Below are 10525 nucleotides of genomic sequence, written 5' to 3'. Positions count from 1 at the left end.
AGCATGAGGTTTGAAATGAAAAGAATGTCCCCAGGCTGAATTATGAGCCTTGGGACTGGGAATGGTACTATAATCTGTGGTCACAGCAAACTTGAAGGAAACTGAATCCTGCCTGGTTCTTTTGGATTGACCAGGATCCCATAATCCAAAAATGGCATGGGGAAAGCAGAGCAAGCTGACTGAAAGAGTAAGGCAGGTTGGGAGGATAGGTATTTCAGTGGTTCTAATTCCTGATGATCTCCAAGCAATCCCAAACCTTCAGAGCAATAATAAGGGACAGAAAGAACATCCACACAACAGACCAGCATAGTCTCCAGCCAAGCTGATGGGTGGAGGAGGTACAACTGGTTTTTCAGTACAAAGTCTCCTTCAGAGCACAGGTAGATGGAAAATACAGGTAAGACCATGTGGATTTGCAATTGCATGGTTGATTGTCACTGAACATCATTCATGCTCTTTTGCCCAGCAGCTTTTAAACCTCCAGGAAAAATTTAGTCTTTTTATAGTTAAAAAAGTACTTTCCTCATCATTTTATCTTTTATCTGCAATATGAAGCCATCAAAGACGTTTCCCTGAACTCCCACCCTCCAAATGAATTTGTAAAACCATATAAACTTCTCATTTTGTTCCCTGATCTAGGGTCCTCTCTGCTCCTGATTCAGTGTCTAATAGTCTCCTTTAACTTGAAAGAAATCCCTCTTGCCTTAATCCCATTGGAGTTCGGCTTTGAAAACAAAATCCATGAAGCCCTCCCACAAATGTTTCTATACAAAGGAGCAGTAGACCTCACTATCTCCTTAAGTAGAGAGGAAAAGGAATTTTTCTCATTATAAAATCATAAAATTAAGACTCATTGTCTGGACAACTGGGAGCAGAATAGGTACAATTTCATCACTTCTGAAATGTTCGTTCTACTGCAACTAACATCTATATTCTAGGCTTATCTCCTTCCTTGGGCTAAAAGTATGAAGAGACTTTTATGCTCCAGTCAACATGTTTCTCAATTTGCCCTCCTCACAATGGACACTTCGGTCATACCTATGGTAGAAAGATGACCAGTGGACCACCAAGGCCAACCCGAAAACCTGGAAATGTATGTGGAACCTTGCTAACATGTATGAAAGGGGAGGCATAGGGATGACTACACTCACATTCCATCTAGCCCAGCCGGGGAAGAGGCAGAACAAAACTTCCATTGCCTGCCCCCCCGCCCCCAGGAGAAGCAGTAATTTCATGCACAGTCTCATCAACCAGACTTCCTGAGGGGGGAATCACAGCTCCATCAGGATTATGTGCCTTTGATAAGGCACCTGGCCCCTCTGTGCCTCAAATTCCTCACTAGCAGAGTGAGAATACAAACAGTATATGTTTCAGGCGTTGTTGGGATGAGGAAGTCAAAATTTACAGGTATCCATATTACAGAGAGCAAAAAGAGAAAGCTGAGGGGAGAGGATACCCCTCCCCCGAAGGTTCACACACTGCTTCTGCTTATGTCCCATTGGCAGGAATGTATTCACAGGAATACATGCTGTAGTCAAGGGAATGTGATCTTTATTCTGAGAAGCCATGAGTTGAGACTTGGGGTGTTCTGTTTCTGAGAGAAAAGGAGAAGAAATTGAACAATTATCACTTTGTACCAGAGATATCTCTTAAAAGACTGAGTTTATGAGTGCAGATTCATTCCTGCTACATAAGCTTATTTCATCTCCTTCAACACCCTGTACTGAGGTCTTACAAGATGTTTGAGGTAAAGAATGTTGTTTTTCTCCAAAATGATAAGAACTTCCACAAGATTGGCAGAAGATATGCTAATGAAGGGGGTATTCCTAAATTCAGAAATCTTACCTCCTACAAAAGAGTATGAGCAAAGTAAGAGTTACTCAAGAGTAATTTCATTTTATGCCAAACCTAGCTTATATGGTGGACAGTACAAGAACTATAATCCTGAGTTTAGAGATTAAGAAAACTGAGGTTTCTTATTCATACAAAACTTGGTCGCTTATCCATGACTTCTGACCACAAAAACAAGTATTCTTTTCATTAAACTAAGTTTAGTTTGTAGCCTATCTAAATAGCTAATCACTATTTACACACTTTTTTACAGGAAGAAATAGCTCTGAACAAATAGTATTATGATAAAGTTGTATTTTAGAAGCAGGCCATCTGAATTCTGTTCTCAATCCAACAGCTACTTAGATTGTGTCTTGGACAAGTGAGTAATATTTATGTGCTTGACTTACCAGATTGAAAAATGTGAAAGCTTTGTAACTTTACTCTTCGTTCTATATAATGTGTCACCAACTACAGTATGAGCTATTCCCAGGCAAGAATCTAGCCCTTGTATAACAGACAGAGAACCACCTGTCACTGAGCATACAAAAATAACTCTATAATATGCGATCTGTTGGACTAGATGACCTCTAAGGTTATATGGAAAAATGTCTGGATACCCACAAAGCGTCAAGAAGCACTGAGTAAATGCCTGGTGAATAAGTAAAAGCACCTCTGATTTATACTGTTTGGTGAATAAATCATTTGATACTTACGGCAAGTGAACCAAAAAGAAATTGAGATATTCTAGGAAGCAAGGTGAATCAGACAAGAGTCTGGAAAAAAAATTATTTTTTAATGAATTTAACCACTAGTAATTAGGATTGGCAGTATAAATTAGCATAAACACACCATCCAAATGATAATGCAACAAGAACATTATTATAAATTCTTAATGCCTCTTTTAAGAATAGAAAATGACAACTCATCAAAGAACAATTCATCAGGGTTCACCCAGCACTGACCTGAGCGCTTCATTGCTCTGAACTGTGGAACCCTTTCCAATTTACCAAGGGAAAATGCTTAGAGTGGAGAAAAGAGAATTTTCATACATTAATAGTCCAGATTGGCTGGTTTCAAAATTTCTTGGCTGAAGAAAATTGTTCCATTTTTCAAAGGAATTAGTAGGCAGGAATCCAATGTAATAACAATAATAATAGCAATAACTAATATGTATTATAACTATGAGCCAGGTACTATTCTAAATATATGTATTAATGTATTTAAACCTCATAGCATTACACAGAGATTGGTAATACTATTACCCTCAGTTTACACCAGATGAAGAAAGTTGGTAATAGTGAGATTAAGTAAATTGTGGAGATCACCCAAGCTGTAATGGAAGGAGCCAGGTTTCAAGTAAGTATACCCTAGAGCTCAGTTATACTCTTTGCTTCCATATATAGCAGAGCTGTCTAGTTGGAAGTGAATGGATACAAAGGACCACTCCCCAAGTGCTGCCTACTGGTCTAAATGAAATCTGCCTTCAGAGCATCTCCTATGTAGATATCGGGGAAAGTCCTTCGGAGGTTGTCCTTGAATTTACTAAACAGAAGTCTCTCCCTTTATAATTTACTATTTTTTTAAATATATCCGACCCCTTTCCATTTAATTTTCCAGAGTCAGCTCTAAGATACGGTCATGTCTTGAACGAGACACAATATTTTGAAGTCTCCTTTCTGGAGCAGAAGGGCAGAAGTAAACCGTAGATTGTCCATAAGGAAAATAAGTGTTCAGACAGCCACATGTAACTACAATGGATGTGAGCTGATTGTGGGCGAGCAATGACCACATGGAACTCTGTCCTTCACATATTCAAGAGATGACCAACAACCATGGTGGTCAGAAGGATGTGTGGAGATGGAAAAGGTATGGTTTTCATTTCCATGTGTTGGGTGCTTCACTTCAGTCTGTTTCTAGACCAGGACTTGCACCTTTAATCATGGTGTACTCCCCTGCAAATGACAGGCCCTTCTCTCATTCTGAAGCCCCATTTTTTTTTTCTTTCTCTGTTGGATGAAGTAGAACGTCTCCCCAAATCACAGCCCCTGGTCTGCAATACATGCAAGTGACCAAGATAGACTGAGGTAAGAGAGTATGACCAGTAAACCATTATCAAAATTCAACTACCCTGGGAAACACTCAAGCATATCACCCTGACTTTACATCAGTATGATAGCATCTTGTTCAAAAGGCAGCATAATTTCGTATCCACAGGAATGCAGACCTCAGATAGTAGCAAAGAAACTTCCACATGCTTTAAAAAATCCTTACTATAACTCGATTCAGTAAAGGTGTATCCAGCCCCCAATCTGTTCTTGGCACCAGTCATATCAAGATGACAGTGACACAGCAGCACCCTGTCAGTGTAATATAGTAATTGTGATCATCTTTGCTCATTTGTAAACCTTTATCTGTCAACCATTTTTCTCTTACTATGGCTGAAAGTTCTCATCCTTAAATACTTTTCCCTCAACAGTGAAAAACTCGAGTGGCTCTCCTGACCCGGCCACAATAGGAAGGAAGTACTCATTTCAGCATCACTGAAACAGCCTCAGAGGGCAAGGAGTTCCCAGGATAGACCCAGGGTTCACTCCCTGGAAATTTAATCAACTTTGTTAGCGGGTGTGAAGAATCCTAGAGCACTGACCACACATAACCATCATTGTCTTGCTTTGGTACTTGTATTATGGAGGTTTTCTTGGCTGGATGAATTGGCTGTTCCAGAAGAAAAATCCTCTATACAAAGGAACAGTGTGTAAGTGGAATAGATGTGACAGATGATGGTATTGAGGGAGGATCTTTTTTAAGTCCAAATCTGAAAATTCTAGTTTATACCAGAGAAATGGACAGAAAGATGGAATATATGCACTGGAGATAAAATGAGATTTCCAGCTCTAGGCATCAGTTCTTTACAAAAAGTTTTAATTATTAAAAAATCTTTTCAAAAAACATAAACAAAGAACATACATAGTTCCAAATAACACTAAATTTAGCTTGGAATTTTGAAAGCCTATTATTTAGATATGCAACTAGAAAACTACTATTCCTGCTGTGATCATAGATTATAAAATATGCAAGCATGAGATTGCTATGCTTCACTGATTACCTTTTCTTACATTTATTTTTATTCTATTTTATTTTTTGGAAGAAAAACAGATGCATGTACAGCCCTTTGGGGAAGTATGACTAGCACCGTATCAGGAGTTCATTGGAAAGTTTATAACTGATCACAGTAACTTAGTAGTACTTTTTAAAAAAATTTGATAAAATTGCTGCATGACTCTAGAATGCACAGAAGTTGTGCAATTTAGTAGTCAGTTACAAAGCAACATAAAAAATAAAGTACTCATTTTTCCCAAGAGAAATGGAAATGCAATTTCCTAAGCAAAATCTATTCATATTGGAATTTTTATTAGCTTTCTGTAATGGAAAGGCTATTAAATACATATTGTTTTGTGCTTCTGAATAGTTTTCCCATCTTCTTAAGTGAAGACAAGATCAGTATTGCATCATGAAAAGTGCCATCCATGCATTGTAAGCACCAGTTCCCAATGCAACGGGCTGGATAAGGCAAAATAAATTCCAAAATCTAAACAGGGCAAACGTGTTAAGATGAATGATAGCTTTATTACTTACTCGATAGATGCCTCGGAAGGGAACACAAAAACCTAAGACTGGAAGCTAGCTTTTACTGAAATGGTCCTTAAAGCCATTTATTTGAAAATGTAATGACATCCGGTGGCAGATTCAGCTCATGACTACTGTGTACTCATTGAGAGACCTTTGCCCGGCCACCGTTCTAAGACATTCCAAAAATAGGAAAATAAATCTGGCATTTTGGCTCAACAGGAAAGATGGAAAGGTAGTTTATTTCAACTAAAAGAGCAAGTTTTCATTTAATAGTCAAGGCTGACAAAGTGAGAATAAGATAGCAACTTGAGAGAGGGAGGATATTGTTCTCTCTCCTTCATATTCCCGTGTGTTGGAGGGCCACATGAACCTGAACAGAAATTTTCTAGAGTCCATTCCATAATTTCAATGAGGACAACTAAATTAACTAAACCTTGTTAATGTCTATTCTGGTAACATATGAAGATATCTATTTGTTCAAAATAATGGGCAAAAGTATGGTCTTGATCCAGCCCCACTTGAAGTGAACCACAGAGCTTCAGCTATAGTATCCTATCAACTTTCCCTCTCGTCTCTAAGGAACTAAATCCAGTTAGATCCTCTGAAAGCATTTACTGAGAACTTACAGGCAGGTTAAGGATCCTTTCTTCATTTGTGCCTGCTTAGACACCATAGGCTTACATGGACAATTTCTCTCTTCAGAAGTATATGCTACATTACATGAAATATTTAGGCCAACTTTAACACCCAAAGAATCCTCCACCGGGTGTGTATAAACTAGAAAGTATCAGGTTATCTGTGCAAATGGTTTGAGAAAGTTTGAGATTTCATTAAAAGCTCCATTCCCATGGAGTTATACTTGGTTCTTAATATTAATCAAAGATATATTCAACACCTGCCAAGCCCCAGGCACTGTTAGACCTAAGAGAGTAAAGTCAAATAAGTAAGAAACTCTTGACCTTGGGACTTCTCAGTCTGGTGGATTATGAAATCAGGAAGCACACCAATGTGAAAGCAAAGGTAAGCACTGGATCCTTTTATGAGACAGGGAAGAAGTTACCTACCCCATTTTGTGCAGGAAGCGGGAGGAAGCAATGACAATGACTTTTAATTGGTGAAGGAGGCAGAGATAGATAAAGAAACGCATGGCGGCAGGGAGAGCTTCAGTAGAAGGAAAGGATAAAATGACAGTGGGGTGGTGGGGAGAGCATAGCACGTAAATGAAAAGCAAATCATTCAGCACACGTGTTTACACTAAAGGTAATCAACTACCTTTGAAGGATTTTTTTTTTTTAAGATTTTATTTATTTATTTGACAGAGAAAGACACAGCGAGAGAGGGAACACAAGCAGGGGGAGTGGGAGAGGGAGAAGCAGGCTTTCCTGCTGATCAGGGAGCCCGATGCAGGACCCGATCCCAAGACCCTGGGATCATGACCTGAGCCGAAGGCAGACGCCTAATGACTAAGCCACCCAGGTGCCCCCTTTGAAGGATTTTAATAAGAAACACTTTTCTTGAGGTGCCTGCATGGCGTAGTTGGTTGAGTGACCAACTTTTGGTTTCCACTCAGGTCATGATCTCAGCGTCATGATCTCAGGGTCCTGACATCGAGCCCCATGTCAGGCTCGCGTTTGACAGGGATTCTGCTTGGGATTCTCTGTGTCCCCCTCCCTCTACCCCTCTCCTCTCTCTTTCTCTCTCTCTGAAATAAATAAATAAATCTTTTAAAAAAGTAGAAAAGCGATAGTGTTGAATTGAAATTTTAGAATGATCCCTCTCCCCTGGAGTGAGGTCTCTGTGAGACCTGTTAAAGTCACAGAAGACTATGTAGGAGACTGTTTACTGGACTCTGAGGGAAAAACCAAGCCCACCTAGTTTAATTCCAAGTTAGCTATAGTTAGACTCAGGATCTATGCAGCTTGGCCAGAGAATCTCACAAATGGGTAAACTAGTTATTTTTAGCAATCCAACAACTTTCAGTCATTTCGCTAATCTAGAAAACTTTCAATCTTACTCCTCCTAACAACAACAAATTTTTTTTATTTTTTATTGTTATGTTAATCACCATACATTACATCATTAGTTTTTGATGTAGTGTTCCATGATTCATCGTTTGTGCATAACACCCAGTGCTCCACGCAGAATGTGCCCTCTTTAATACCCATCACCAGGCTAACCCATCCCCCCACCCCCCTCCCCTCTAGAACCCTCAGTTTGTTTTTCAGAGTCCATCGTCTCTCATGGTTCGTCTCCTCCTCCGACTTACTCCCCTTTATTCTTCCCCTCCTGCTATCTTCTTTTTCTTTTTTCTTAACATATGTTGCATTATTTGTTTCAGAAGTACAGATCTGTGATCCAACAGTCTTGCACAATTCACAGCGCTCACCATAGCACATACCCTCCCCAACGTCTATCACCCAGCCACCCCCTCCCTCCCACCCCCCACCACTCCAGCAACCCTCAGTTTGTTTCCTGAGATTAAGAATTCCTCATATCAGTGAGGTCATATGATACATGTCTTTCTCTGATTGACTTATTTCACTCAGCATAACACCCTCCAGTTCTATCCACGTCGTTGCAAATGGCAAGATCTCATTCCTTTTTGTGGCTGCATAATATTCCATACAACAACAAAATTTTAAGAAAGAAAAGGAGATGATAACTGACAGTGGCGAGAGTCCTTGTGAGAGTTTTCCTGATGCTTTGACTGCTCCCAGGCAGGCTGGCCATCAGTCAATACTAGAACTAAGTCTCCAAGAAGTACAAGCAGAGAAGCAAAATGCAAATCAAGAGAGAAAGTGCACAGCCTGGGGAGAATTGTCAAGTCTACCCTCTATGGATGCGCTGGTGGTTTTTACTGCTTTAGGAAAATGGCAGAACAACCTCTTGGACTCTTACTCTTCCAGATATCATTCAGAGCCAGGCTGCTCTAACCTTCCCTTGAAGCACAGTCTGAAGATATGACAATTTCTCCAGAAAACCTCACAGAACAAAATCAAGCAATGATCAGAGTTGATACAACTATTGAAAGCATTTCAGAAGGAGAACTTGGATTTTGTTCCTGATATGTTTTATATACATAGGAGGAAAGGAAGGAAGAAGGGGCCACTATGCAATATGCAGGCAAGAAAACAGACACCACGAAAACCAATGACTAAGGTTGCTGCAGTTTTCAAGACAAGAAACGATGTGGGTCTAAAAGAAGGCAGTGAGAATAGAGTGGGAAAATGTAACCTGTTTTGGAAATACTAAGGAGATTGAATAAACTTGCTGGCCAGTAAGTAGGATGCAGAATACAGAGGAATGGAAAAATCTGAGATAATGCCCGCATTTCTGGCTCAGAAGCCTAAGCAGTGATGCCACTCACCAAGCTTAAAAACATAGGATGAGCTAAGAATGGGGGAGAGAGTGAAAAAAGAGAAGGAATTAAGTTTTGTTCAGTAAGGCTGAATTTTCTGTGGGACATCAGTGAGCTATCTTTCAGGGCATTGAGCTGAGCAGGGAGTCAGATGCAGGGCTCAATCCCAGGACCCTGGGATCATGACCTGAGCCGAAGGCAGACACTTAACCAATTGAACCACCCAGGCACCCCTATATATTTTTTATTAACCCCTTATCACATACATGATTCATAAATATTTTCTCCCATTCTTTAGGTTGCCTTTTAATATTGTTGATGGTTTCCTTTGCTGTGCAGAAGCTTTTTAGTTTGATGTGGTCCCATCTATTTTTTTTCTTTTGCCTTTGATTTTGTTGTCACAAAAAGACTTTTTTTTTAAATAATAAACTACCCAAGCTACACCCTCATTTTATTCCCTCTTTCCAAATTTCTTTCCTTTACTGCATGCTTACTTCTTAATCAGGACTTGACTTTTCAGGATGATGTTTCCTTAGCACCCTCCTATATTTATACCCACTCATACATGCACAGAGCTTCTCTTTGGAATGCCCCATAAAGGAGCTGTTCTGTTTTGTTCTACTGTGGGGTAAGGTGGGTACAAAGCAATCTCTAAGAGGCAGAATCAGGGACAATGGGGTATATGCAACTACTCCAACATCCCTTCCCTTTATGGACAAAAGAGAGCATCCAAACCCTTCTTAGCACATTTGGGTCACTATGAAACAGACTTGGAGGATAGAACCATCTCTCTAATGGGACCCTCAAGGTTCTTGATTTGGACCATGTTTTGCTCTTTTGAGTTAACTAAAAACCCCAGGGAACAGGTCTAGTCAGCCATTCTGAGTCCTTATTAGATATTGGCCATTTGAATATCGAATTCAAATTATGATGGCAAATGTCAATACTGACCATGTAGCCCTTCTGAAATCACAAAACCAAAATTAAACAATAAGAAAAATCTCACCTAACCTGACTTTTAGGTGATAATTTTGTTTCCCTTTTTTTTTTCTTAGAAACCGATCCACTCCTAATTTTATTCACTCTATCCTCCAGCAAAATAACCTTATAAAAAAAAAAAAGAGTCAACAAGAAGATAAAAGCATTTTAAATTATTTAAACAACCTTACTGGGGAGCCTGGGTGGCTCAGTTGGTTAAGCGACTTCCTTCGGCTCAGGTCATGATCCTGGAGTCCCGGGATCGAGTCCCGCATCGGGCTCCCTGCTCAGCGGGGAGTCTGCTTCTCCCTCTGACCCTCCCCCCTCTCATGTGCTCTCTTTCTCTCTCTCTAATAAATAAACCTTAAAAATTAAAAATTAAAAAATAAACCTTATTACAATGCAATTTATTATATTTATTTTAAAACAAAAGTTAGCCTTTTTTTTTAAGATTTTATTTTTAAGTAATCTCTACACCCAGTGTAGGGCTCGAACTCACAACCCTGAGATCAAGAGTCGCATGCTCCACTGAGTGAGCCAACCAGGAGCCCCACAAAAATTAGCATTTTAAAATGCTAATGCCTTTATATATGTAATCTCAGCTAGAATATTCCTACATATGGATATGCAAACCCATTTATTTACCAAAATAACCAGTTGCATGTAATCCAATATCAGTTCAACGGTCAACTCTGCTTTGCTGTAATTTCAAAAATGCAGCAATTA

This window comes from Eumetopias jubatus, unplaced genomic scaffold (genome assembly GCF_037043125.1).
Source record: "Eumetopias jubatus isolate StellerSeaLion01/CBP00866 unplaced genomic scaffold, mEumJub1_p1.0 scaffold_14, whole genome shotgun sequence".
NCBI lineage: Eukaryota > Metazoa > Chordata > Mammalia > Carnivora > Otariidae > Eumetopias > Eumetopias jubatus.
This window is presented reverse-complemented; position numbering follows the sequence as displayed.